The sequence below is a fragment of the Vanacampus margaritifer genome, chromosome 6, assembly GCF_051991255.1.
Source record: "Vanacampus margaritifer isolate UIUO_Vmar chromosome 6, RoL_Vmar_1.0, whole genome shotgun sequence".
Taxonomy (NCBI): Eukaryota; Metazoa; Chordata; class Actinopteri; order Syngnathiformes; family Syngnathidae; genus Vanacampus; species Vanacampus margaritifer.
The window spans coordinates 29,499,091-29,524,534 of record NC_135437.1 but is presented as its reverse complement, the minus strand read 5'-3'; the positions used below and the strand labels follow the sequence as shown (position 1 = coordinate 29,524,534).

At 44.2% G+C, this 25,444-nt stretch overlaps 1 long non-coding RNA gene across 5 annotated transcripts in view; it reads right to left on the bottom strand.

Moving 5' to 3' along the window:
- Window positions 1-1,435: 1,435 nt before the first annotated feature.
- Window positions 1,436-25,444, bottom strand: part of LOC144053344 (uncharacterized) — a 75,271-nt gene continuing 51,262 nt past the window's right edge. The window contains exon 5 of one of the 5 annotated variants that reach the window (XR_013294393.1): window positions 1,436-2,592. This is a non-coding gene — a long non-coding RNA (uncharacterized LOC144053344). Of the gene's footprint in view, window positions 2,593-3,814; window positions 4,845-11,534; window positions 12,140-22,248; window positions 23,952-25,444 lie in introns of those variants that run through there. The other 4 variants (XR_013294392.1, XR_013294391.1, XR_013294395.1 and 1 more) reach the window with 4 other exon arrangements.

The following is a 25,444-nucleotide window of genomic DNA, read 5'->3' as shown; positions in this document are numbered from 1 at the left end:
CACTTAATACAGCACTTGAAGCCGAGTTCAGCTTTTCCACAGCCGAGCTGCCAGGGTAGCGAGAGGCTGCGAATGTGGAGCCCTTGAGAAACACCTCTTAAGCTTTCTTTGTGTGTAATTTATACAGAAAATAAGGCGCGGGCCAAGAATCACAGCGAGCGCCTCTTTAAGCATAACAGTCGTGGCCTCTGAAAAAAAAAAAAGAAAAGATCAAAGTTGGCTCCAGAATGGTCAACAGCCACGTTTTCACAATGAGTTCACTTTATGAAAGCAAATGGGCCCCGGCGGTGGGTCTGATATGATGTTTGGTGACAGATAAGTGCAAAATAAAAGCAGGGGAACAAATTCAACGCCTGCGAGGAAGCAGACAAACACGCTTACATTGATGGTTTTCATTGAAAAAGCCATGAAGTCAGACTCCTCAATTGAGTTGATCTTGGAGACTTTCAATAAACCGCACAAGTCAGACGTTACAACTTCTCACACATTCCCACTCGGGTTAGAACATTTCCTGCAATGATCACGACCTTGTCGGCCCGTGCACGCATCCGTTGGGCCAAAGCAAAAAATCTCGCAACAACTAATCCATGATCAACTCTTGTAATAATTGAGTCATCATTCAGAGGCGTTGCTTAGCTTCAAATGGTCCAAATCTTCGGATTTCAGCCTCTCAATCACTCTCTGATGAAAGCGGACCGCTTATGGTTTGAGGGTTTCATCAAAAGAAGACATTTGCTTTTCATTTGGAAAACAATCACAAACTGAATCAGTCTCTGGTCCGTCTCGTGCAATATTGCTTAGTTGTTGTTTTTTAAATCTCCAATCAACACCAAATCAACAATATTTGGTTAAGAAATGCTAATCGTGGATTTTTTTTTTTTAAATCATCAGTTCTAAAATATAACTATTGTTACAGACCTAATAAGTGAATATTCATTTTAGGAGTGTCAAAATGAGTGCGTTAATTTAAAGTTCCTTTACCACCGCAAATTTTTTGACCGCCCCTTATTTTTGGAATTGAAACTGGGGAAATTCCAGTCGCAACGCGGGAGACACGTCCACGTCAACATTTGGCCGTAATAAATGGAATAATAATGCACATATTTGTGCAGACTGAGGTCAAGTTGTATTTGACAATTTTAAAAATGTGCAGAATTTCACAAGTGACTTCATGTTCAAGATCAGACAGCTCTTAATATGAAAAGAAAAATGCGCTGAGCTGTCACCAACATCTTAAAAAAGGAATGATGCCATTTAGTGGCAGACAGATGACCACAAATCAATATCACACTTTTTTTTTTACAGTACAGTACATCTTTTTAATTTTAACTAAACTTTATGAATTATGAAATTACTGTATCGATGACTATGATGCAGCCTTATTTCTTTCAGTGTACTTTTTTTTTTTTTTTACACTTTTGTGGGAGTATGAACATTTTGAAAAACATTTTATTGTACATTTAGAACAGATATCAAATTTGCGATTAATCATGAGTTAACTATTGAAGTCATACGATTAATTACGATTAAAAATTTTAATCACCTGACACCCCTAATATATATATATATATATATATATATATGTTAAGTATAATACAGAGTTTTCACAATGAAAACATTACAAACCTTTGGGGAAAGCTTGTAACGGATTAATGGCATTACCATTCATTTCAATGGGTAAAGATAATTTGAGATATGAGTTATGTAGACGACGGCAACAATTCCCAACCCCCTTTTCAGCTCTACATGAGTGTGTTAAAATGTTAAGCTGAAAATGGACTGTACAGTTCATAATGTTTTATGAAGGGAAGCAAGATTGTGACCCAAACAGACGATTTCGCTGCCCTCACACTTTCCACTATGAAATTGAATTTGAAGGCTGATGTGCTCAAAAACACGGCACACTCGCTTGCACTAACGTGTCACAATAACATGGAATCATTCTGCTACATTTAATTGCCAAACTCATTTAGACAAGTCCTGAGTCGTTTCCTGTGGAGAAAGTGGGTTAGCACCTGAGCAAGGCGGCGGCCAGGCTTTGGGCGGGCGGCCTTCACAGGATTTCAGACTGCTGTGTGTGTCCTGGCCTTGGAACGGCCCGTTTCGGACAAAATGTTTTCATGTGTTGACAATTCAAAATGGAGTTGAAAGGACGCATGGCCAGTTGCAGGCACGTCCGTCGGAAGAAAAATGAGACACCTCGGCTGGCCCTCGCCGACGCCCGTTTGGACGGCGGCCCGCTTGTATCGTAAGCGCTCCTGCGTGTGTTTGTCGAACCATTACAATTTGGAGCCGTCCCGTTTTATTTGGCCTTTCGATGCGGACGCACACGTTCTGATGTCCTCGCTGAACTTGGGGCAAACAGTAACGGCGTGTCAACTTTCATGTAGCCCGTCAAGAATTTCCATGCGGACGGCACAAAAGCCGTTGACGGGATGCCGTGTTGGATCATCGCAGGGGAAAAGTTCATGTCGGTCATCCATCTTGTCCAAACGTCATTTATTGAGATGACGGCAAAATGGAGCGAAAGGGCCTCCGTCGGAAGCCAAGGACACGCAGAGGTCGCAGGAAGTCTCACTTTCAAGCAAGTCACTGTGGTGAAAAACAAGTCCAGTTTTTTCATGTAGTCCTGAATCACAAAAGACTCTCAAAGACCTTCACAGGTCAACAGTTCACAAAGCAAGAAAGAAGCGGCAGCAAAACAGGCCAAAATTCCAAATTATGCTTTTTTTTAGGTCGATGTCCATACCGAGTGTTGGCAGAAAAAAATACAGATTAATCTGCCGATTATTTTAAAACATATATTTAATGCATAAAATCCCACAGCATTTGTGTGTGAATATTCTTTATTTGAAGGAAAAGCACTCCCAAGTTGATGCTAACTTCCTGTTAGCATTTGAATGGGATCTTCCTTTCGCTTTTAGCATTAGCACTTAGCTAGCAATGTTTTTTTAAGCATGTTTAGTATTTAAATATACAGTAGATGTGATTTTTATCGTCGTGTGTTTAGTTTTACAGTTGACTCCAACAGGGGTGTCATTAAACCACTTAAAGGACGCGCGGGGGACAACAGAATAACCAGCATAAGATAACCTACACACTTGTCAGTTGCTAATGCTACGCAAGCAAAATGGTGCATTCGGGTTACCATCACAGCGTCGGAAACTTCGGTTTTCTTCGATAATAATGTTTTAAGAGGGAAATAATCGGCCATTTGGCCCAATTGGCCGATGTTTGAAGGGCAATAATCGGCCTATTATAATCGAAGGCCGATTAATCGGTCCGGCCCTAACACATATCGTGGAAATATGTCTTGCAAATTCACAGAAACTGAACGAGCCTCTTGTGAAGCTCGCGTACTGGAGATACATGCGGCTAACTTCCAGGCACAGGTGGAAGGAAGTTACATATGTCAAAGTCATAAGTCTCAAGTTACTGTGGTGAAAAAAAAATCAAGCCAGTCGAGTCGCCGCACAAGTCAAGTCAAATTTATTTATAATTCCTCACAAAAGCGTCTCAGAGGTTCACAAGCAGGAGAGGAAGGGATGGAGGAGAGACGAGAAGCGGCAGCAAATCACGGCAAAATCCAGACGTCGCAGTGGGTGAGGCGGGACAACAGACCAATTGCAAACTTGAAGTGCTTTGATCAAATGAAGAGCGTCAAAATAGCTTGTAAGTAGAGATTTAACCTTTTTTTTTTTTTTTTACGGAGGTAGCCACTCTAATTTCTGTGGGTAGAGCCCCCCCCCCCCCCCCCCCGCAAAAAAAAAAAAAAAACACAATAGAATGTGAAGAATTCAGAAGATTTAATCATTTTTGTTGTTGCTTCAAAGGAATGGACATTGTGCTGCTCCTTTTGGTATGCACATCTTGGCCACATGGGGGCAGTATAGTACTGGCAACAAGAAAGACAAATCAGGAAGCGTTCCACACATTCTTGTCATTTTTCGCAAAGGTTAAAGAATATGTGCCGTTTTGTTTCGTGAAACTATTCTTTGCTGCTCCACAGCCTGTGTTTGTAAAACATGCAAAAATTATTCAATAATTACTTTTATGGACAATGAACAATACAAATGTTACGTTTTGCCCTTATGGTGTTAACAGTTTAATGTCAGGTAAAAAAACAAAAAAAAAAGGCCATCTTTATTTAATTTAAAAATAATATTAAGTGAAGTCTAGAAAAACGATTTTTGAAGTATTTACAGTAAAAAAGAGAGACTTATTTTTCATTAAAAAAAATTAAATTACTTCCAATAAAATTTGGGCAAAACTGGCTGCCATTTTTAAATGTCAATAAAAAAGTCACTTGCAATCTTAGTTTCTTAAAAAAATGAAGTCATCAATGAAGTAAAAAAGTTCCTTTAAAAATCAGCAAATGGTCACGTAAGCGTTTTCAGCGGCTTTTTCCAGGTAAGTGCGGCAACAACACGGCGGGCGAGCGAGCTCCCGCGGGCCCGTGCCAGCGTCTTGAGTTCACAGGAAAGAAACATTTCCGTGCTTGGCTCGGCCGGCCGGCGGCGTTCCACAAGCAGACCTGCCTCTGCTTAGCTTTTCGAACGTCGGCAGCCGCCCGAAACGGCGGCGGCCAAAAGCCGCACATGAGGCCGCTGTCGTGCGCTGGCGCGACGCCGCCGTGGCCCGCCAGCGTTTCCGTTGGTTGGCGCGCCCGCGTTCTGTGGCCATCCCGGAGCTTTGGATTTGAGCGGATGCAATCGGCGGGAAGGAGACGATCGCGAGAGACGCTAAGCAGCAACACGCCGCCGCCGCCGAGCGCTCCCGCAGCTTGCGGCATTCCACGTGTAAGTGCTCCATTTCCAAACAAGCAAGCGGAACGTTCGGCGCACCTGCACAATGTAGGGAGATCGCGCCAATGTCAAAAATGTGTCAACTTACGTCACAATAATCAGCAATTTGGCAAATATTGACCGCCAAGACGCAATTGCGATATAATGAACAAAATCGGTGCAACGAAAGCCTTCCGTCATCGTCAATCTGTCAATATTTCAAGACGAAACATCAAACCGTCATTCGTGGATTGCTCAGCAAAATCAGCGTCCGTCTGTATTTCCGCCATTTGAAGTGAGCATCCGTCAAAGTTTGCCAGTCGGCATTCAGCAATCCGTCCCGTTGCCGAATTTATTGACGGATAAAAAACCTCTTGAACCTCAATGTCATGTTTCAGTTCTGTGTTTTTGGGTGTGATTGTTGTTTTTTGTCTGGTTAGTGTTTTTATGTGTTCCTAGTCGCTCCCCTTGTCTCGTTATGTCTAACCACGTCCACCTGTGTGTGTTTTGCTCCCCCACCGTGTGCTCAACCAATCAGTGCCCTCAGGTCTCATTAGGTCATTAGTCTTGGTGTATTTAGTCTGTTGTGTTTGTCCAGTCGGTGTGGCTGCATTGTTGATGTTACGTGTGGCAGCTTGTGTGTTACGTCGTCTCCGTTCAGACACGTAGTCTTAGCCCATGCTCAGTCACAGCCACGGACAATGCATAGTCACAGCCAAGTTGTCTTAGTTCAGTCAAGTCGTCTCAGTCACAGCCAAGTCATCTCAGTTCAGTCAAGTCATCTCAGCCCAAGCTCAGTCAAGCCACAGCCAAGGCATAGTCATAGCCAAGTTGTCTCAGTTCAGTCAAGTCGTCTCAGCCACAGCCAAGTCATCTCAGTTCAGTCAAGCCACGGCCAAGGCATAGTCATAGCCAAGTCGTCTCAGTTCAGTCAAGTCGTCTCAACCACAGCCAAGTCATCTCAGTTCAGTCAAGCCACGGCCAAGGCATAGTCATAGCCAAGTTGTCTCAGTTCAGTCAAGTCGTCTCAGCCACAGCCAAGTCATCTCAGTTCAGTCAAGCCACGGCCAAGGCATAGTCATAGCCAAGTCGTCTCAGTTCAGTCAAGTCGTCTCAGCCACAAGCAAGTCATAGTCATAGCCAAGTCGTCTCAGTTCAGTCAAGTCGTCTCAGCCACAGCCAAGTCATAGTCACAGCCAAGTCATCTCAGTTCAGTCAAGTCATCTCAGCCCAAGCTCAGTCACGGCCACGGCCAAGGCATAGTCATAGCCAAGTCGTCTCAGTTCAGTCAAGTCGTCTCAGCCACAAGCAAGTCATAGTCACAGGCAAGTCGTCTCAGTTCAGTCAAATCGTCTCAGCCAGAGCCAAGTCATAGTCACAGCCTTAGCCAGTCAAGTCCGGTCCTGTCAGACCACGCTCGGTTCAGTCCAGTCACGCCAAGTCCTGTCACATCAAGGTCTTGCTTTTCCTGCCCCCTCATCTTGACATTTATTCATGACCTCTCCTCGCATCGCTCACGCCGCCTCAAAACCGTAACAGTCAATGCTTTTAGTTCACCAGTTTTTCGAAGTTTCCCATCAATCGTCAGCAAAATGGCCGCCTGTTATTGACGGATTGTCAGCCCTTTTGTCAATATTGCCGGAATGCCCACCTCTGGTAAATAATCACTCCACTATCATGCTATAAGAAAACCATCCTTCCAAACGTAAATAATAAAGTTAGCATAGCATAACATAATATAAGTTATTGCTAATAACTTTTGACTTTGCTGCCGATGACGTCAAGCTAACATTTAGGTCTCGATGTTGATAAAAGTGCTTCGCAAATGTTGACTTAGCGCATTTTCATTTTGCGTTCAGTTTCCTAGAAGCCCTCGACGTGCATTTTTCATTCTGTGGCCCTCAGTGGAAAAACTTTGGCCGTGATTTGCATGCGCGCGCGTGCAAGTGTAGCCAACGTTGGGTTATGTCTCGGCGCGGCCTGAAGTTATTTGACGCATTGGGGAGCTTTCAGCTCCTCGTCTCCCGCCGTCGGCGAACATTCCCAGCCGGAGAAAAGTCCTTGCTCAGCTGATGTTATCGTTCGTGCAACGCTTCACGACGTTCTCCGGTTGGCGAACGCCACTTTGGCTTCCAGCGCGTTCTCGCGGTGCGTGCGGGAAAAGCACTTGTCACGGTGTCGACGGTCTTCGGGAGGAGGCGGGAGGTCCACCGGTGTCTTCTCCCGGTTGAGGCTCGCCGGGGCCCGCCGGACGGCGCGAAGCCTGGTGATGCCAGCGCCGGAGGGCAAACGTGCCAAAGTCAGCTGGTTTTGGCGGCCCGCTCGCCCCCTGGCGTATCCAGCTGAGCTACAATAATTTGACACCTCTTAAGCAGCCGGACCCTTTTGGCGCGACAAGCAGCACTTTGTTTTCGATTCCCGCCGTGTTCTGCGTGCGCGCAATAAAAAAGATGTGAAAAAAAGGCCGTCAGCAACCTCGCACGGTGTTTTTTCGTCCACTTTGGCCGTTCAATCTCCGCTCTGCCTCCCGATGCGGGATTTAACATACACTTTGCGGTAACCTTGCTAAGTTATCCTTTTCTCTTTTTTTTTTCCCGCGCTGTGAATAAAGGCTTGTTTCTGTGCGCCGCGCTTGTTAAGACTTCAAGGACGGCTCCCTCCATCTGGCATTAAGTATCGCCGCTGCCAGTGTCGGGTTAACTGACACTCCTGCACTTAAACTAATGGCAGCGAGCAGTCGTCTCCCATGAGGCGCTCACCTGGAGGGGGGGGGGGGGGATGAATATATATATATATATATCTCCCCAATCACGGCTCTCGTTGGGTGGGTGCCAAGAGCGCGCGCGGGCATGAAAAGAGGGATTGTTTGAGCACGTCGGCATACGTGACGGCAAAGGAAAACATGTAACGCGCGTGCCCCGGCTCCGATTTGCACTTCAATGGCACTTTGAGTCACGGGAAGGCGGAGTCAGCAGAACGTCATTAGCGGGCCACGCAAACACGCAAGCCGGCTTTGGCGTTCTCGATTTTCCCGGCAGATAGTCGCTCGCTCGGACCCCCGGCGCGCTTGCGAGAGTGAGACTGGCGAGGAACAGATGTGGGCGCGGGAAAGATCTCCAGATGAAAAGCACGAGGCGCTGCGGAAAAACATGGCGGGATCTCAGAGGCATCGATATCGGATGGATTTACAGTTTCGATTTTATGCCCAAATCGGATTTTTTTCTTTTCTGGGACCACTTTGACTTATGAGTTGAATTTGTTCAGGCTCGTAACTCCAGATCATGAAATCTGAAATATACAAAAACCCTCAAGTGTAAATGGTCGAAGTCTAAAGACGGCATTCTGATCGATATTACACTTGTGGAATATCAATTTGGCAACAAAATCTTCCCGTTTTTCTCCATCGCGGGGGTCGGCCATTTTGTCACTTGCTGAAAATGATGTCACGGCTGCTCAGCGCTCGGGCAACGACCAATCACGGCTCAGCTGGCGAATGAGTTACATGACCAAACCCAGAAAACAGGCGAGCTGTGATTGGTCGTTAGCCGAGCCTGGCCGGCAACTGTGATGTCATTTTCCTCTGACGGCAAGTGGCAAAATGGCCGCCCCCTGAGATGGATTCAAATGGGTGCATTTCGCTGCTTAATTCAAATTCCACAAACGTAACATTCAACAAAATAACAAAATGATTGCAAAGAAAATTCTTGGGTTGACTTCCCCTCTTAAGACTTTAGCATTAACAGCACTTCATACAAACACATTTCAAATCTGATAATATACAATAAAACCCTGTGAATAAGACTTACTTGTGTATAAAAATCATCTTATTAGAGTGACTAATTTGAATGAATCAAGATTGAAAACATGCCAATAAAGTGTTCATTCTTTTTAAATCCTCGTTCAAAACGACAACTCTTTCCCCAAATCTGAAAGGAAGGTTTTAACGTATTTTCAAAATCACGTTCATGAAAATGGTGTTCTTGGATAGAATATTATTTTCAGTCATCTATTTTGATTTCTTAACTTTGCTTTATAATCTTTCATTTTGTTTGTGACTAATTTTTGAAGTATGTGAAGAACATCGAGTTACGTCGTGTATGAAATGTGCTATCATATCATTCAGCGTTTTATTTTTCTACAACCCCAACGTACTAGCTCGGTCAGGGGTGTCAAATGTACGGCCCGCGAGCCGGATCAGGCCCACAAAAGTGTTTTTTTCCCCCCCTTTTAAAGTAAAGAAATTAAAAAGCAGTTGACTGAAATTTCACAACGTTTGGCACAAGAACAAGTTTTGGAATAAATTGAATTGAGAAGTTTTTAGTCATAGGTGTGTGTGTGTGTGGGGGACGGGGGGGGGGGGGCATAGTTTCGAACCTGGATTGAAAAACATTCACACTTTGTGGGGACTGCAAGAGACGAATAGCATTTCCATTCATTTCACTGGCGAATATTGATTTCACGTGCAAGTAAACGGAGGTCAAAGATTGAATTCTTTTCATAATTGAAGGTACCGCCTTCAAGCCAAATAACATGTGGGCGTTTATATGTATCTATGTCTGGGTTCGAGGGTCTCGCACCTCAATTTGCTCCATCTCAGCGTTCCCCTTTACAGGAATCCTCAGCTTCTCCCGCCACATCTCTTGGCCGTCCTTCACAGAGCCGTCGTGCGGAAAGTTGTCAACATAAACACATACAGCGAGCACAGGTGAGCAAGGGGGGGAGAGCGGAGACCCCCCCCCCCCCGACCCCCCCCCCCCCACACACACACACCTTCTCAATGGAAAGCCAAACATGGCTTTCAGAATGAAGAGGCTTGTTGCTAAATATAGGCCATCCCGATGGGAGGCGGCGGGTTCGAGAGCCATTTTCAACAAAGATGAGCTCCCGGCTTGGAGCGGGTGGCCGGCGGGTGGCCGGCGGGTGGCCGGCGGGTGGCGACGTCCCGCCGGTGGTCCGTCTTTCTCTTCTGCACCGGCTCTTGTGTCAACACTGCAATCCTGCGGTGGGCTCCGGCGTGGCGAGCAGCGAAAGGAGCCAGTGTGCGCTCGCACACAGCCGCGGTGTGTCGTCGAAGCGTAAGCGCTCCGTCTGCCGCCCGGACCGCCCCCCCACACTCCCCCGAACCCCTGCCACTGACACAGACCTCAGGGTGTGATCTGGTAACCCTGCTGGGGACCATGTTGGACTTCAAGCCCGTGTGACCTCACATTTGTCCTAACAAAGTGGACAACAGGACCTCAATGTACGACTTTTTACAAGTTACGGGTTTTAGTTTTTTTTGGTCTCGTATTGCCATTAAGTTTGGGGTGAAGTGAAACAAAAAAGAGAGAACTGAAGGTACTGTGATACCCTTGCATGTGGGAAAGGGGAGCCACAGTGTCCCCACCAGTGTTGGGATTAACAGCATTTAAACCAACTGTGTTAGGCAACTGCGTTTTTTTTTTCGTAAACGGACTAATTATTCTCACCTAATTGAAATTGAATTGAATTATTTTGTGAGAAATGCGCGATTGCGATCATTAGAAGTCAGCTTACGAGACATTGTGTGGTGACTCGCTCTGAAAATGTCATTTGCGCACAGTTCGAGGCGCTGTCGTTGTCGGACCTCGTCACAATAAAAGTGTCTTATATATACTTAGGCATAAAAATCTCACCTAAATGAACTGATTGAATTCATTTCAACTTTTTTCCACTTCTGGATAACATTTATAGTGACTTGGAGCGCTGGAATAATCTTCCTATTTCTCTAATAGGACGAATAGCCACCATTAAAATGAAAGTTTTACCCAAAATAAACGATTTTTTCTCAATGATTCCATTTAAACCTACGGCTAAATGGTTCCAGTTGTTGGACTCAGCCGTAACAAAATTTTACTGGAATAAAAAAAAAGCAAAGATTAGTCTATCGACTCTTCAGAAAAGTAAATCCAAAGGTGGTCTAGAGGCACCAAATTTTATGTACTACTATATAGCCAAGCAGCTACAATATATCGTTCTATGGGCACAACCCAACAGAGACACGAACTGTTGGCTGGAACTAGAACAGAAGGATTGTAATAACCTCAGACTTCCACATTTACTCTTTATTACAACATCGATTAACATCGCCTCTCCCCGCCCGTCCTCCGCCCGTCCTCCGCCCGTCCTCCGCCCGTCCTCCGCCTCCCTGTCCCTTCTCCCTCGTCACCCTTCCTCCTCCTCTCCCCCTCTCTCTGCGGTCCTGCCGCTGCCTCCTGTCCTTCTTGTCGTCTCCTTCCCCTGTCCCTTCCCCCTCCCCTGTCCGCCTTCCTCCCCCTCCCCTGGGCCGGGTGCTCCATCCGTGGCCCGGGTCTCGGTGCTCCGGGAGGGCGGGTGGCTTGCTGTTGTGCCCTCCCCGCTCCGGTGGACCACCTGGCACCTCAGGCGGGCCCGGTATGCGAGCCCTATCGCCCCGCCGGGGTCCCGGTGGGGTGGATGGGGGCTTGGTGGGCGGGTGCGCCTCCCGCCCGGTTGGGGGGGGGGGGCCCCGCTGGTCGCTCCTCTTAACTCAATACACTAGTTTTGCACAATACACTTTTATAGACATATAGGGCGCATAACACACCTTGGGGGGGGGGGGGGGGGATAGGCTGGAAACACCGTCTTCGCCCTACAACTCCCCTCCAATTTTAATGCACCACACAACTGTGTGTGTGTGTGTGGGGGGGGGCATTGGTTGGGGCAGACCGCAGTGTCTGGGGGTTTGGGGGCCTGGGGGCGGCTGGGGCTGGGTTTGGGGGCGGCTGGGGCTGGGTTGGGGTGGATGGCAGGCGGGGGGGTCGTGGGGGGAGCGGGGGTTGTGGGCCGGTGGGGTTCCTGGCGGGCCTGCAGTGCCCCGTCCTGCTGCGTTGGGTTGGGGGCGCGGGCCGCGTTGGGGTGGGTGACGCTCCTGCTCCTGGGTTAACTCTCCGGCCGGTGGCCCCTGCGGGGCCCGGGGGTCGTCCTTTGGCGCTGCCGCAGCCTGGGGAGCCCTGAGGTGTTGCGCTTGCTCTGTCCTGGCGGGGGTCGACGGCTCCCCTCTTTGGTGGAGATTTTCATGCACGCCAGATCCACCACGCCAGCAGCTACCGAAACTCAGACACAATCTTCCTCAGGTCATTGAATCGGTGGAGGCTTGTGTCTGTGGATCTCACTCCGCTTCGTCTGTCCTTCCTTCCTTTCCTTCCAGTCTCTCCTTTGGTCTCTTGAGGTCTCCCTGATTAGTTGAAATTTAGATGTCTCTGGGGTTGGTGAAGGACTCTGGTTGGTGGCCCGGTGGGTGGCGTCTGGTCGGTGCTGGACTTCACTTTCCTTTCTTTGGTCCTTTCTCGGGTTTCCTGACGGCCTCACGACTCTGGCTGGAAGTGTTCGGTTTAAGGAAACGGTATGGCATTTGTATTTTTATTTTTTATAGGTTTTAGGTGAACTAATGCACGCACGCACGCACGCACATACACATATTCACCCATATACAAAAAATATATATATATAAATAAAAAATACAAAAAAAAAAAAAAAAAGGAGAGCAATGATGATGACATGTCAAATCGGTAAAATTACCGAATGAACAATACTGAGCTCTCCAAGAAAAAAAAGAAAAAAACAAACAAACAGGAAAAGTGTCTTGACAGCTGAACTATGTAGTGACTTTTATTTTGGAGGTGCCGCCGGAAGCGTCGTCCTTCTTCCTTCCGGACTTTAAGGCTTCGCCCATTTGAGCATTTTGCCAAAGCGTGCACGTCCTCGCCTGGAACTGGAAATCGAATTGTGGTCGCGCGACTACTAGCAAGCGTTACATTCTGCGTCGGAGACATTAAAACGAGTTTGCTCCCGAGTCCCAATTATTCTCTTCATCGTCATTCACGTCCTTTTCCAATTTAAGATTTTTTGCTCGATTTTACTCCCAAATTGGGTTCGAATTCATCGTGCTATGTGCGGCAGGCACGTTCTTGGAAATGTGTTGAAACAATTGCACAAGGAACTAAAATAACACTAATATAATTATTTATCTTTTGTTATTGTATTACTGCTTATTCACTTTGTAATTAATTTGGTATTATTTACATATTATTAATGTAATATTTTGATTATTTTTGTTTGATTCCGTCCTCTCTGGCTCATGTGTTTTAAATTCATGATGTTTTATTATTTGCCAGATTTTATTTAATGGAAAAATAACTGTTAAAATGAATGTTCTTTCAAAAAATATTTGATTTCATTGTTAAATAAATTATTGTTCAGTACCGGCATTGATACCCCACTATTGACCGTTGGACCCGAAGCAGTTCAAATGCCAAAGGTACCAATCCCTACCTGTTGGCAACGTTTTTTCAACTTCATAGTCCAAGAAATGTAGCAAAGATGTTTGCATTTTCGCAAGCTATTTTCCTCGACGCCATCAAATTTGGATCATTTCAATTCGTCATCCCTTTTGTCCACCGCGTCCCCCATTTGACGAGCTAAGCTAAGCTAATAGCAGTCACCGGATTGACTAGCGATTACATTTGTAGTTCTTTCCTTGCGAAAATTTGTTGTATAAACATTTTCATTTTGAAAATCTGGTGCCGCTTTCACACTGTGATTGCCTAAAAAGATGAGGTCATGATTTTTGCTATAAGGTTCCTGTTTTGTGTAAACGAATTGTGACAACAGAGCGGCGGCTCTTAACGAGCTGCCTGGACCCCCCCCCCCCCCGAAACCCCCCCCCCGTGATTTTTCCCCCGCCGTTCCCACCTCGGCCACGGCGGTCGTGTTACGCCTTGACAGTCTCTGCGCAGTTGACACGGAATGACAAGGCGTGACTGCGCTGCAATATTCCCGGCCGCTTCAAAGAGGCGCTTTATGGCCCGTGGAAACGATTCATCGGGCGCAAGAAAGTTTGCATTTATCACATTCGGCCGCGCTAAGAAGAAACGGCCAAAAATATCACCTTGGGCCAGGAAATGACTGAAAGCTGGATGTTTTATCAGCCAGCCAAGCTTTTTTTTAGGATAATATACCATTAATCATCAGGATCACATCCAATCAAATTGCAGATTCATCAAGGCGGAGGAAAAGTGACGGTGTCCACCGAGCCGCCTCATCTGTTCTGCACGCGCTCAACATTGGACCCGCGCGCACCACACCGGTGGTCAAAAGCCAAGCTGCGGCTTTCCGCCGAAGGATTTACGGTAACTCTCAGACAAGCTTGGACGCTTGGCACTGATCCGATATTGCCGTTGGCCCGGCATCAAACGGACTCGAGCCGAGCGCCGAGAGAAGCGGCGGCGCGCGCGCGCGCACAAAAGCTTCACTGATCAATGGGAAACCTTCAGTGGCGCAAGGGGACGTACTCAAATACAAATACTCTATTACTCTACTTTACGACCAGCCCACTTCAAATGGATCTTTGACGTCTATAGCCGTCATTGGCAATGACGAGTTAGGAAAGTCAAGTTTTCAGGCGTCTGGACTTTGAGGAGGTGGAAAAATGGACAGACGTGCCGTCAAGGTGACCGAGTGGTTAGCACACCCGCCTCACCGTTGACAAATTGGGGGTTGAAATCCGGGCTCTGGTTAATCCCGTATTCCCAAAACATGCATGCTCAAAATTCATTTCCGGTTCTAAGTTCAAGTTGTGAAACTTTCTAATGTTGCTTTCGTTGCATTTGTTGTTTTATATGTTTTGTATATTTTCTCGTTACACATGTACTTTTACAAGCATTATATATAACTTAATAATATATATATATATATATAAATGTATATAGAAGAAGTTATTTGATGTCATCAAAACTAGACCCGAAATCAGTCAAGTCCAACATTTTCACAAAGTGGTGCAATGAGATACGAGTTTCATTTGTTTTGTGACCACATTCATAACCAAGAAAATTCTTGGTTAAAAAAAAAAAAAAAGATAAAGAATATATGCCTGTAAATGGCATATGTCTTTGTACGTAAGTACATTTCTGAGTCTCATTTTTAACTCTTTCACTGCCATTGACGTTTAAAGACGTCAAGTAAAAACCTACGGAGCACTGCCAATGACGTCTAAAGACGTCATCCAATGATTTTTTTTATTTTTTTTTTGAAACGGGTAGAGGGAACCCTTCCGCATGTCTGGTGAAAGTTTCCAGCCGGTCTGTTGTGCCTAATGACTATTTTTGGCCCCTAGAGGGCAGCGATGACTCTCTTTTGACAAGATCGGGTGGGCGTCAGTAGAGGCGGAGCTAGAGCGTCGAGCAGGAGATCAGAATGGAAAACAAAGGAAAAATGGCGACCGTTTGCGAGGAGTTCACGCCCGAGCCGTTTTATTTCAAAGACAAAAGCATCGACCAAAGCTAAAAGAGCACATTGATGACAACGATGATCATCATCGATGATGATGATGATGATGACTCCGTGGATGGAAAGCATTGACGCGGCAGTAGAAGACGTGGTGGGGGGGAAGCTAGATGGCTGAGGAGGAAGTGGTGCCCCTTTGGAAAGCAGCTCTCTACACTTACGAGACGAAAGGGATCGACCAACGCTAAAAGAGCACATTGATGACGACGATGATCATCATCGATGATGATGAAGGTGAATCCGAGCTTGACGGCGAAATTGGAACCGCTGACGCGACGGCTAAGACGGCGTCATAAACGCGGAGCACAACCGAGCACGCACAGGCGGACGTTCGATCGGACGACGGAGAGTGCCCCGAGTCCAATGCATATTCATCGGAGGAGTGTGTACAGTCTGCTACTTGCTATTTATTCCCCGGAAAAAAAGGAAAGTGTAACTTGTAACGTTTGCACGCGAAACGGACAAAGTGAAAGTAAACTTGTGCAAATCCTGCTCCGTCTCCTTGCACGCAGGAGAGCGTTACAAAAAGAAAAAACTGTATTTGAAACATCCACGTAATTGTAAATAGTACCACAGTTGCACACATTTGTAAATAGTTTGCGAAATTGTTTTGTCAAATTGTTACACTGTTGAATGGAAATAAACGTATTTTGCAATCAAAAAACACTTTTTCATTGTTGGTGAAAGCGTTTTACAGAAGTAAAGCACTATTTAGGTGTTTGTGGCATCATTCATGGACAAAAAGAAGTGTACAATTCACTAGAGTGCATGAAATAACATCGTTTCACAAAAAGAGCCTTTTCTCCGCTTTTTGTTTCAAAACAGAGCATTTCGGTGAAACTAACCATTTTCTATTGTTGATTACTGAAGAACGGAATAAGGTGGAAACAAACTGAGAGTCCAATCTTTCATTTGGTAGTATGTGTGTTTCCATAGTCCAAACACAACATTTTCTGTGGACCTTGAAAGATCAGTCAAAATGCTTAAATCGGCTGGCACTGGCGACTTCCCGTTTCTGAAAACGTCTGGCAGTCAAAGAGTTAAAATGTTACTAGAGTCAGTACTTATACTTTCACCAAAGGCTTTTTAAGTATCAGTACTTCTATAAAAATAATTTTTTCCCCCCTGGTCGTGAATGTCTATATGAATTTTCTGTCCCATATTTGATGGACGCGATTTGCCCCACGGGGGCGAATGCATGCTTTCCCGGCAAATTCCATGCAGGTGCGAGCGTAGGACGAGCGGGCCGGCATCGAACCTGAGCGAGCGCACTTATCTTCAGGTTCACGTCCTTCCCAATTATTGTTCCGCCTAACTGGGTTTGGAGTCTCGACGGCACCTCTGCTTTTGATAAAAAGCCCAGTAAATTCCCTGAGAATTCCTGAACGCAGTTCGATGCTCAAACCATATGGCCGGGAAAAAAACAACAAGCTAAATGCGTCTGACATGCTGTGAGAGGCATAATGGATCAATTCAGTCATCGTTTCTGTGTTTTAGAAGGATTAGTGTTGAATTCGGGGATGTTTTTCAAATCACTGCTACGGGAATCCTACACAGTCAGATGGGGGGGGGGGGACGGGGGGGGGGGGGCATCCAAGCATGCTGCCAAAGCACCGCTTAAAGCCCAAAGTGGGTGTTTGGCGAATGGTGGGCTTAATATTGGGGAGTCGGGCGGAGGTGGACTGCAGCCAACCCTCGTTGATGTCAGCGGTTCCTTCGAGAGCCGTTTGGAATATGGCAAAAAAACATTGATGGTTTTCAATACGATAATTAGTGCTGTCAAAGTTAAAACGTTAACTAATGAATTCCTCACAAAAAAATGATCGCATTCATCATATTAATCACAATGTTAATTTTGACCACAGCTGATCTTTTAGCCGACAGCGAGCGGATGGTGACGTTGAAAAGTAGTTTGAGCAATAAACATAACGACGTGTTCAAGTCTAGCATTTCATAAATGTTGGCGTGTGACATTTAGAATATTTGTTCATGTCAAACTATTGGGGTCATTTTGTTCCATTTTTTAAATTTTTTAAAAAAAAAATTTCATTCTGTAATTTTACCGATTTTACGGTTGACGCCATCATCACATTGCTCTCTTTTTTTTCTTTTCTTTTTTTTGTATGTGCGTGCGTGCGTGCGTGTATTCATTAGTGCACCTAAAACCTATTAAAAAATCCAATTTTATGCATTTTGTTCCATTTTAAATGATGCACGTAATTAACTGATTAGACAAAGTGGAGGATGAGCATGTGCGGTGTTTTTTTTTTTTTCAAGATGTCCCCATACCATTAAATGTTGAAAAAATGAACACATAACAAGTGCTCTGTAAATTTGGCGGGCAAAAAATGCTGATTAAAAAAAAGCCTTTTTAACTCTTTGACTGCCAAAAACGTTAAATAACGTTTAGTAAAATCCTATGGAGGAGTGCCAAAGACGTTAAAAGACGTTTGTTTCAAAACAGAGGTGAAACTAACCATTTTCTATTGTTGATTACTGAAAAACGGAATAAGGTAGAAACAAACTTTTTTTTCTGATGAAAGCTGAGAGTCCAATCTTTCATTTGGTAGTATGTGTGTTTCCATAGTCCAAACACATAATTTTCTGTGGACCTTGAAAGATCAGTCAAAAATGCTTAAATCGGCTGGCACCCACGGCATCCCTTTTCTGAAAACGTCTGGCAGTCAAAGAGTTAATGAAGCGATCAATTGTAATTAATCCAAATTTTAAGATGTGATTAAAAAATGTAGGCTTCAGCCGCGAGGGTTTTATTGACAGTACGGTCATATACAAGTCTGCGTTCTGTACAGAGTTTGAACAGGAAGAACAAGCTAACAAGTGACTGGTCTGTAAGCGAGCTAGCCAGCGAGCTAGCCAGCGAGCTAGCTAGCATCAGGGGCTGAAGCCAAACTGTGGCAGGGTTTTTCACTTTCTGGACCTGGATTTGCCACCTCTGTTGTCCAGTCAGAGACTTTTTTTTCTTTTTCTTTTGCCTTTGTGACTTTTCATTTAGTTTTTTAATTGCCGTTCAGGGCCACCATCAAAAAATCCGACATCCAAAAGAGCACTTGAAAACGTGTTCGAGCACTCGTGTGACTGGAAGTGTCAGCGGCTCTCTAAGTGGTCCGCAACCGCGTGCTGGGAAACATGCCGTCGGTGAAACTAAAGCCGAAGTGACAGCCTAACGACTCGGGTTGGTTCCGCCAAACTCGCGAGGAAGCCGCGAGTGGAGAACAGACGCGCATTCAAGTCGGAGTGCTCGACTCGGGGGAGGGGAAGAAAATGCTAGCAGTAGCGCAGCAGCTCGCTACAAAGGCGACGGGGGGGGGACACTCAAGTCCGTCAGAGGCAAGGTCAAAGGTAATCATGCGGGGGAAGTGTACACACATAACGATAATCGGGATAATCTGATCCTTGATATTTGAGCATAACACAAAATCAGTGATCTGTCGTCTCAGATTATCTGGAGCCACCATCCTGCGGGGTGGTGAGAGGGTGGAGTAAATGTTAAACATGTTCAACATTTACGATCTCAAAATTATTGGAATAGTCAAACTTTTTCTCATTTTGTGAGTTCATCACGAATTGTCATTATGGGCTGAAAACAATGTTCTTCACTTTTAATATCCAAAGAGAAATAAACCCTTACCGATAATCGGGTCCAATTTGAAATTTTTTCCACCCTTTTGATAAATGACACCAAAAGCCCGATTATCAGCTGCCTCTGAAAGATTATCCTGAGTGATTATGTGTATGCTGTGGAATGTTTTAGGAATGAATTTTCCTTCCCACTCAAAAAATGGTCATCGTAAATGTTTAACCTGTTCAATATTTACGATCGCAAAATAATCGGAATTGTTTGCGTTTTCTCATTGTATGTGTTCAGAATGAATGAAAATGTGGGGTATAAATGACATTGTTTTTCATTTTAGGTGTATAAATCAAGAGAGATCTCGATAATGGGGCCAAATGAAGGCATTTTCCTGCATCCGATCAAAGTCAGATGAGGCCGTTAGCCTCTGGCGTAGTGTACACTAAGGTTGATTTTTCACGCCCAATTTACTCAATATTCAGTCTGGGCCGAAAATCGTAAATATTAAACATGTTCAATACACAAATTGTTTTGCTTTTTCTCATTTTGTGTGTTCAGAATGATTCAAAATGTGGGGCAAAATGTCGTTCAATTTAAATGTCTAAATGGAGAATATTTTGAAGGTTTCCGTCTATTGGCTATCGCCAACAAAATGGCCGTCCGTCATTGACGGATTTATGGACCTTCCGTCAATATTGATGGAATGCCCACCTTTGCAAGATACACACACGTTGATGATCGGGCCCAATTAGAGAATTGTTCCCTCCCTTCCAGTGAAAATCAGCAAAGGCCTGAATCGGAAGTTTCTAAACCTGTTTGATGATGATAATTTTGCGCCTTTTTTTTTTGTTTGATTCAGTTTGCCCAATTTAAGATCCCAAGAACATGAACACTAACACTGCCAGTGTAAACAATTTTGCGCCATTTTTTTTAAAATTTTGTGTTGTATTTCTTCTTCTCTTCTTTGTATTTTGCATCCTGTGGCACCATGCTGCCCTCCACAGGTCCGTTTTGGCACTACAATATATTTTCTTATGTGCGAGTCATTTTCTCTCTAATACATCGTAATTGCCAAATGGATGCATATGCTGTAGATGAAGCCGTAATCCGGACCGTGTTGTTTTTGGAGTCCCGTCACGTATTTGAGACGGCAGCCCACACGTTGGAGCCATTAGCACCGCAAGCCAACAACGTTGTTGTCAATAAAAACATGTCTGCTGCGGCTGCTGCCGCTTTACACTCGCCTCCAAAAGTTTTGGAACGCTGAGGTCAATTCCCTTTGCCTCAAAACATCCAAAGGTCCACTCTAATTGTCAGTGGCATATTTTGAGTACTGAATCTTTCTAGATGTGAACAGGATCCATCATTTAACAGGGTGAGGATCCCCCGCAACGCCGTCATCGACTTGACTCAACGAGAAACGACAGCGCGGCCGTTGCCTTTTGGAGCCGCACAAGCGACAAGGTGTTCGTTTCAAACGTGACGGCTGTCCGCGAAGACTTTTGCATGTTTGACTTTGCCACAAATGTACACATTAACACCCCCCCCCCCCCGAACCCCCCCCTCCTCGCCACGACTGCACCGCAGCCACAAAACAGCTCACTGCCTCATTGGACAGAAGAAATGCAGCCAGCTTAACCGCCGAAATAGATTTCAATAAATTTGAATTTCCGCAGCCACTTGCACCCCCCCGAAGTCCGCAGATGGAAATGAATTAGCAAACAAAAGCCTCGAAAGAATTCCCTCGCCGTGACCACACAAGGAAAACAAAAGATGGCCAGTTTATTTTCCTGTGGTGGGCCCCTTTCAACACGGCCATTATTCACGCGCGCCGCCGACCTTCAAAGGGCCCTCAATCAAGGCGGCGGGGCACCCCAACGTCCCACGGATTTATTAGGGTTGACCTTTTGGTCAAGATGTCAAATCAATTAGCTCGAATAGATATTTCAAATACGTCAACTACTTAAATGACACAAATTCCAATTTATTCTTGTTTTGAAATGTTCTTTTAATGAATTATAGTTGATGAAGGTATTGCGCAATTAAAGCCAATATATTAAAACTTTGCGAGATTTTGTGAAATTGTTTCCATTTTTAATGTATTACTAATTTATTGAATTCCAAACTTTCCAAATTACATGTACAGACGCTCCCCACCTTACGGACTAGTTACGTTCCGGACGATCGTTCGTAAGGTGAATTTGTTCGTAAGTTGCTTCAGTGCTATATTTTGTATTCTAATTTATGTTTAAAGCCTATATAAGTATATTGAAGGTTTATATAAGTATGTTTAAGGCTTGTACAAGTAACCTGCATTGGTTTGTACTGAAAAAAACTTTTAATAAAATGGAGAGAATACGTACAGTACTGTACTGTACTACGTATGTTAGAGAGAGAGAGCGAAAGACACACACACAGTATGTACATGTACGTAATAAGATAAATAAAATGAAGTTTAACTTACTTTTGGAAGATGTACTCGATGCTTAAGGAGATGATGGAGGAGGAGGAAGAGGAGGATTTTATATCATGAGAGATTCTTCGTCGTCGCTGGAATCGGCTTCAAAAGTTATTTCCTGCTTCATGGGGACCGGCGTTTTCTTCCTCCTCCTCCTCGCCACGTTGCTCAGCCTCCAATGAGCTCTCACAGCGCCAATCGTCGGTATTAGCGGCGGAAAGAAGCACTACGCGCAATACAAAATCGAACTCACAGCATTTCTTTCCAAACATTTTTCGACATACTGTACGCGCAGAAATGTTCGTATGTACCGTTGTTCGTAACGCAAATGTTCGTAAGTAGGGGAGCGTCTGTATACGTAAAACTGTTTACTTTAATAATAAAATAATACTTTAAAAATGTTCATTGACTTAATGAATCCATCCATCCATTTTGGTGACACGGGTCACGGGGGTGCTGGAGCCTATCCCAACTGGCATCGGGCAATAGGCGGGGTACACCCTGAACTGGTTGGACTTAATTAGTGATTTAATAAAATAAATAAAAATGTGTTGAATGTACAGCCTATGTAAAGTTTTTTTTTTTTTACAAATCGGTCAGTGTTAAATTTCCAGTGTTTGATCAAATATGCAAATATGTTAGGATAACAAGGTACACTGTCAAGAGTATTTTTTTTACTTTCAACGCTACTCCGTGTTTACCAGTGTAGATTTTTAACACTATACAGTGCTGGAGTAACACTGGTTAAGTGACGTAACACTTTGAAAAGTGCAGGATTTACACTCATTGGTGTGGACACACATAAATAACACTTTTGTAGTGTTAGATTGAACTCTCGGTGTAAACACAACTCTGGCGATTTTGCTCTGTAACGATTCAATAATTCATTCTAATTCTTTATTTATCATCAATTCATATCTAAGTGTCCAATCTGTATGTAAATTACTTACTTTTATTCATAAAATAATATTAAATTAAAACGTGTTCAAGGTACAGTATACGTGAAATAGCTTGTTTTATTTTGTATATTGATCCTCTCATTTTTCTAATTTGATATTTATAACTAATTTGATCATAATTTAGTAATCAGTTATTTATTATACATTTATAAATGCGCTTGAATGCATGTGTTAAAGTTTATTTTACCAATAAAAATATAAATCCCTCCTCATTTTAAATATATGTATATTTACAGTATAATTTATTGAACATTATTTTTTCCCACATACAATCAGCACAAATCTGTCAAATGTAAAATGTGTTTACATATTTTTTCTATATCATTTAAAATAATACATTAACCAATTATGACAAACATTTTAACAAACTGACTTTAGAAGTAAATGCCTGATTAATGCAACAAATATTCCAGTAAATAAACAAAAAGCAAAGTTGACCCCGGTTACAGAGTCACATGACCTCAAACGGAATTTGCCGCACTTCAAACGTTCCCACCGTTAGCGGCACTGCGCTTTTAAAGAGCGCAATTATTCTTGCTTTCTATTTGTTTTCACGTCATCACATTGGCAACAAAAGAAGCATTGTGAGATCACCGATAAGACGAGATCGGAACGCACGCTTCGACTGCGGCCGCATTCTTCTCGGCCATTAAGTGAAAACGAATCACATCAGTGCAGCGTGCAGAAAAGATGGCGAGGCCAGGCAAAAAAAAAAAAAAGTCCAATTGGACCTGGAATAACTCACAGATGTCTAAAAGTCAGTTGGCGACGGAAAATAAGTCATCACGGAATACAAATAGTAGCTTACGCTTTTTAGCCGAGCCAATTTATCTGAGATGAACTTTCTTAGCTATGTTTACTTACCTTAAACTTGTAGGCCAGCATTAGCTCACCCCAGACTAGCCTTCTTAGCTTAGCCTAGCTACCTTATCTTAGCAATGATTTAGCCAACTCTTAAGTCGGGCTAGCCTTCTTATGTTTACGTAGATAGACAGATAGTTATTAGTTTAGCCTAGATGGGTTAGCTTTGCCTTGTTGACCTCAGGTTAACTAACTGAGCTTAGTCTAGTTGTGTCGGACTAGTCCACTCGCTTTATTAGCTTGGCCTGTTTTACTTAGATTAGCCTAACCGGCTTAGCTTGACCTAGTTGATTTACTCAGACTATTTCTCAACACGGATTTTGCAAATGAACTTGAAAATAAAGTAAGCAATAGCGCCATCTGCTGAGAGCCCCGATTGCGGTTAGGCAGCTTTCCTGGCGCAGCCAACGTCAGAATTACTAGTACAAATGTTGCATTTATAAACACAAACCAAACTGCGCTAAATGGAGGGGAAAAAAGAAAGCGAAAAGTAAATAAACCACAGAGAGGTGAACCATAACAAATAAAACACACTGTAAATAAAACCATATTTTCTTGTACAAGCTGGATAATTAGAAATATGGACGTGTGAGGGAAACAGACGTGTGAACTTATTTTTGGGTCATTTTTTGTAAGCCCTGGCAGAGACAAGGCGATTACAGAAAATGCTTGTATTTTTGTTTGCATGCTTGTGTAACTTTGGCCCAGCGCGCGCACGCGTGTGTGTGTGTGTATATGTGTGTGTGTAAGTGGCGTGTGTGTGGGCTGATGTTGGCCGCGGCCCGCCGCCGTCTGTAAAGAACCAGCTGGAGGCAAAGCCAACAGCGGGCCGGCTCGGGGAGCCTCAGGGCCCTGCCAGGCGGCGACAGATTCCAGAAGTTTCCACGGTGCCGCGTCGCCATGCCAACAGGCTCTTGGCACGCCGCCGCCGTCCCGATCGGCGCACCTGGCCCACCAAGGGTCCAGAATCACCTCTGCTGTCACAGTGTGATGAACAGGTCATTTACAACCCAAGTGTTTGTGTGTTTTTAAGAGTTATGGGCGCAGGGAAAGAAAACAGTGTGGCGCTGCAGTGGACCTCCTTGTGTGCGCGCCGCCCCAATCAAACTGAGGAGCCGTGGAAAAGGCACACGCGCGCGCACACGCACTGGCCGGCCGGCCCGCCGTTTACTACCTGGGCCTTCAGTGGTGACTTCATCCACATCCTAACACCTTGTCATACTTATTGAAACCAGAGAAAAAAAAAAACAGCATGCATCAGCGCCACCTACATCATTTGGAGAAGTTCACACTCAGTTAGCTAATTTTAGCTAATAATAAGACAAAAAAGATCAAATATTGAAGTCAAATACATTATACTCAATAGTACGACATACGTATAAATATATTTTTTTTAGAGGGTGGGAGCAATATTCCGAGAAAAAAGCTTGCAAATTTGTGACCTTATAAAGTGGCAAATTTTCGACTTTATAAAGTGGCAAATTTCTCATTCAGTACGATTCAGAATAAATGTTAAATGTCCCCAAATCAATTTTTATTCAAAGAATTTTATACTGTCTTGCCCTTGTTTGTGTGTGCCTTTATTGGGAGCGCTGTTCATGTTGTACCCGATTTGGCCACTTAGGGGCAGTGTGGTTCCGCGTGTTCTGATACACTGTTAAGTTGTAGTCACATTAGAGAGTAGAAGGAAAAAGTCCCAAACAAGTTATGCCAATATAAGTTGTGTTTTTTTGCAGCGTAGGAAGAGCATATGGCGGTGAGTAATGTTAAGAAGCTTCTCTGTAAATATTCCTGAAGCGTTTTGAATGAATAGCTGTTCTTTTGAGTGATAAAAGTCTCGCAAGTAACGCGCTAATTAGCATTAGCGAGTCAGACTGGAGTAGATCATGACGATTCTTTGCACATCTATAAATGGAAATCAGAAATGATTGTCTATCAAATCATTTTGAATCAAAAATCGTTCTAAATCAAAAATCGATTCTGAATCGAATCTCAGACCCAAAAATCGGAATCGAAACGTGAGACAGCCAAAGATTCCCACCCTGAGATACTGTAAGAAACACCATTTTTAAAATAAAAACATTTCGGAAAAATGTAAACTATTGGGTTAGTTAGCACAACAAAACAAGTTTTTTTTTTTTTTTTTGCTATTCCACCTACTGCAGTGGATGTGCAATAAAAAAAATAAAAATAAAAAAAAACGTTCCCTGGGGTCACACCCAGGGTGGCCCATCCCCTATTTGAGAAGGACTAAAACCCTAAACTCAAGTACAGGGTGTGAGTACATTTGCAATGTCTGCAGAGGACCGCCACTGAGAAAGAAAGTCCGAGATGGAAATGAAGACCTGTTGTCGCATCACTCCAAGGCAATGGAAATCATCTGTCGCGAGGCCTCTCATAACTCATCTGACACTTTTATCATCCGTGGCGACGCTTTCCCAACGTGACGCGATGCGCCAAATAATATGGG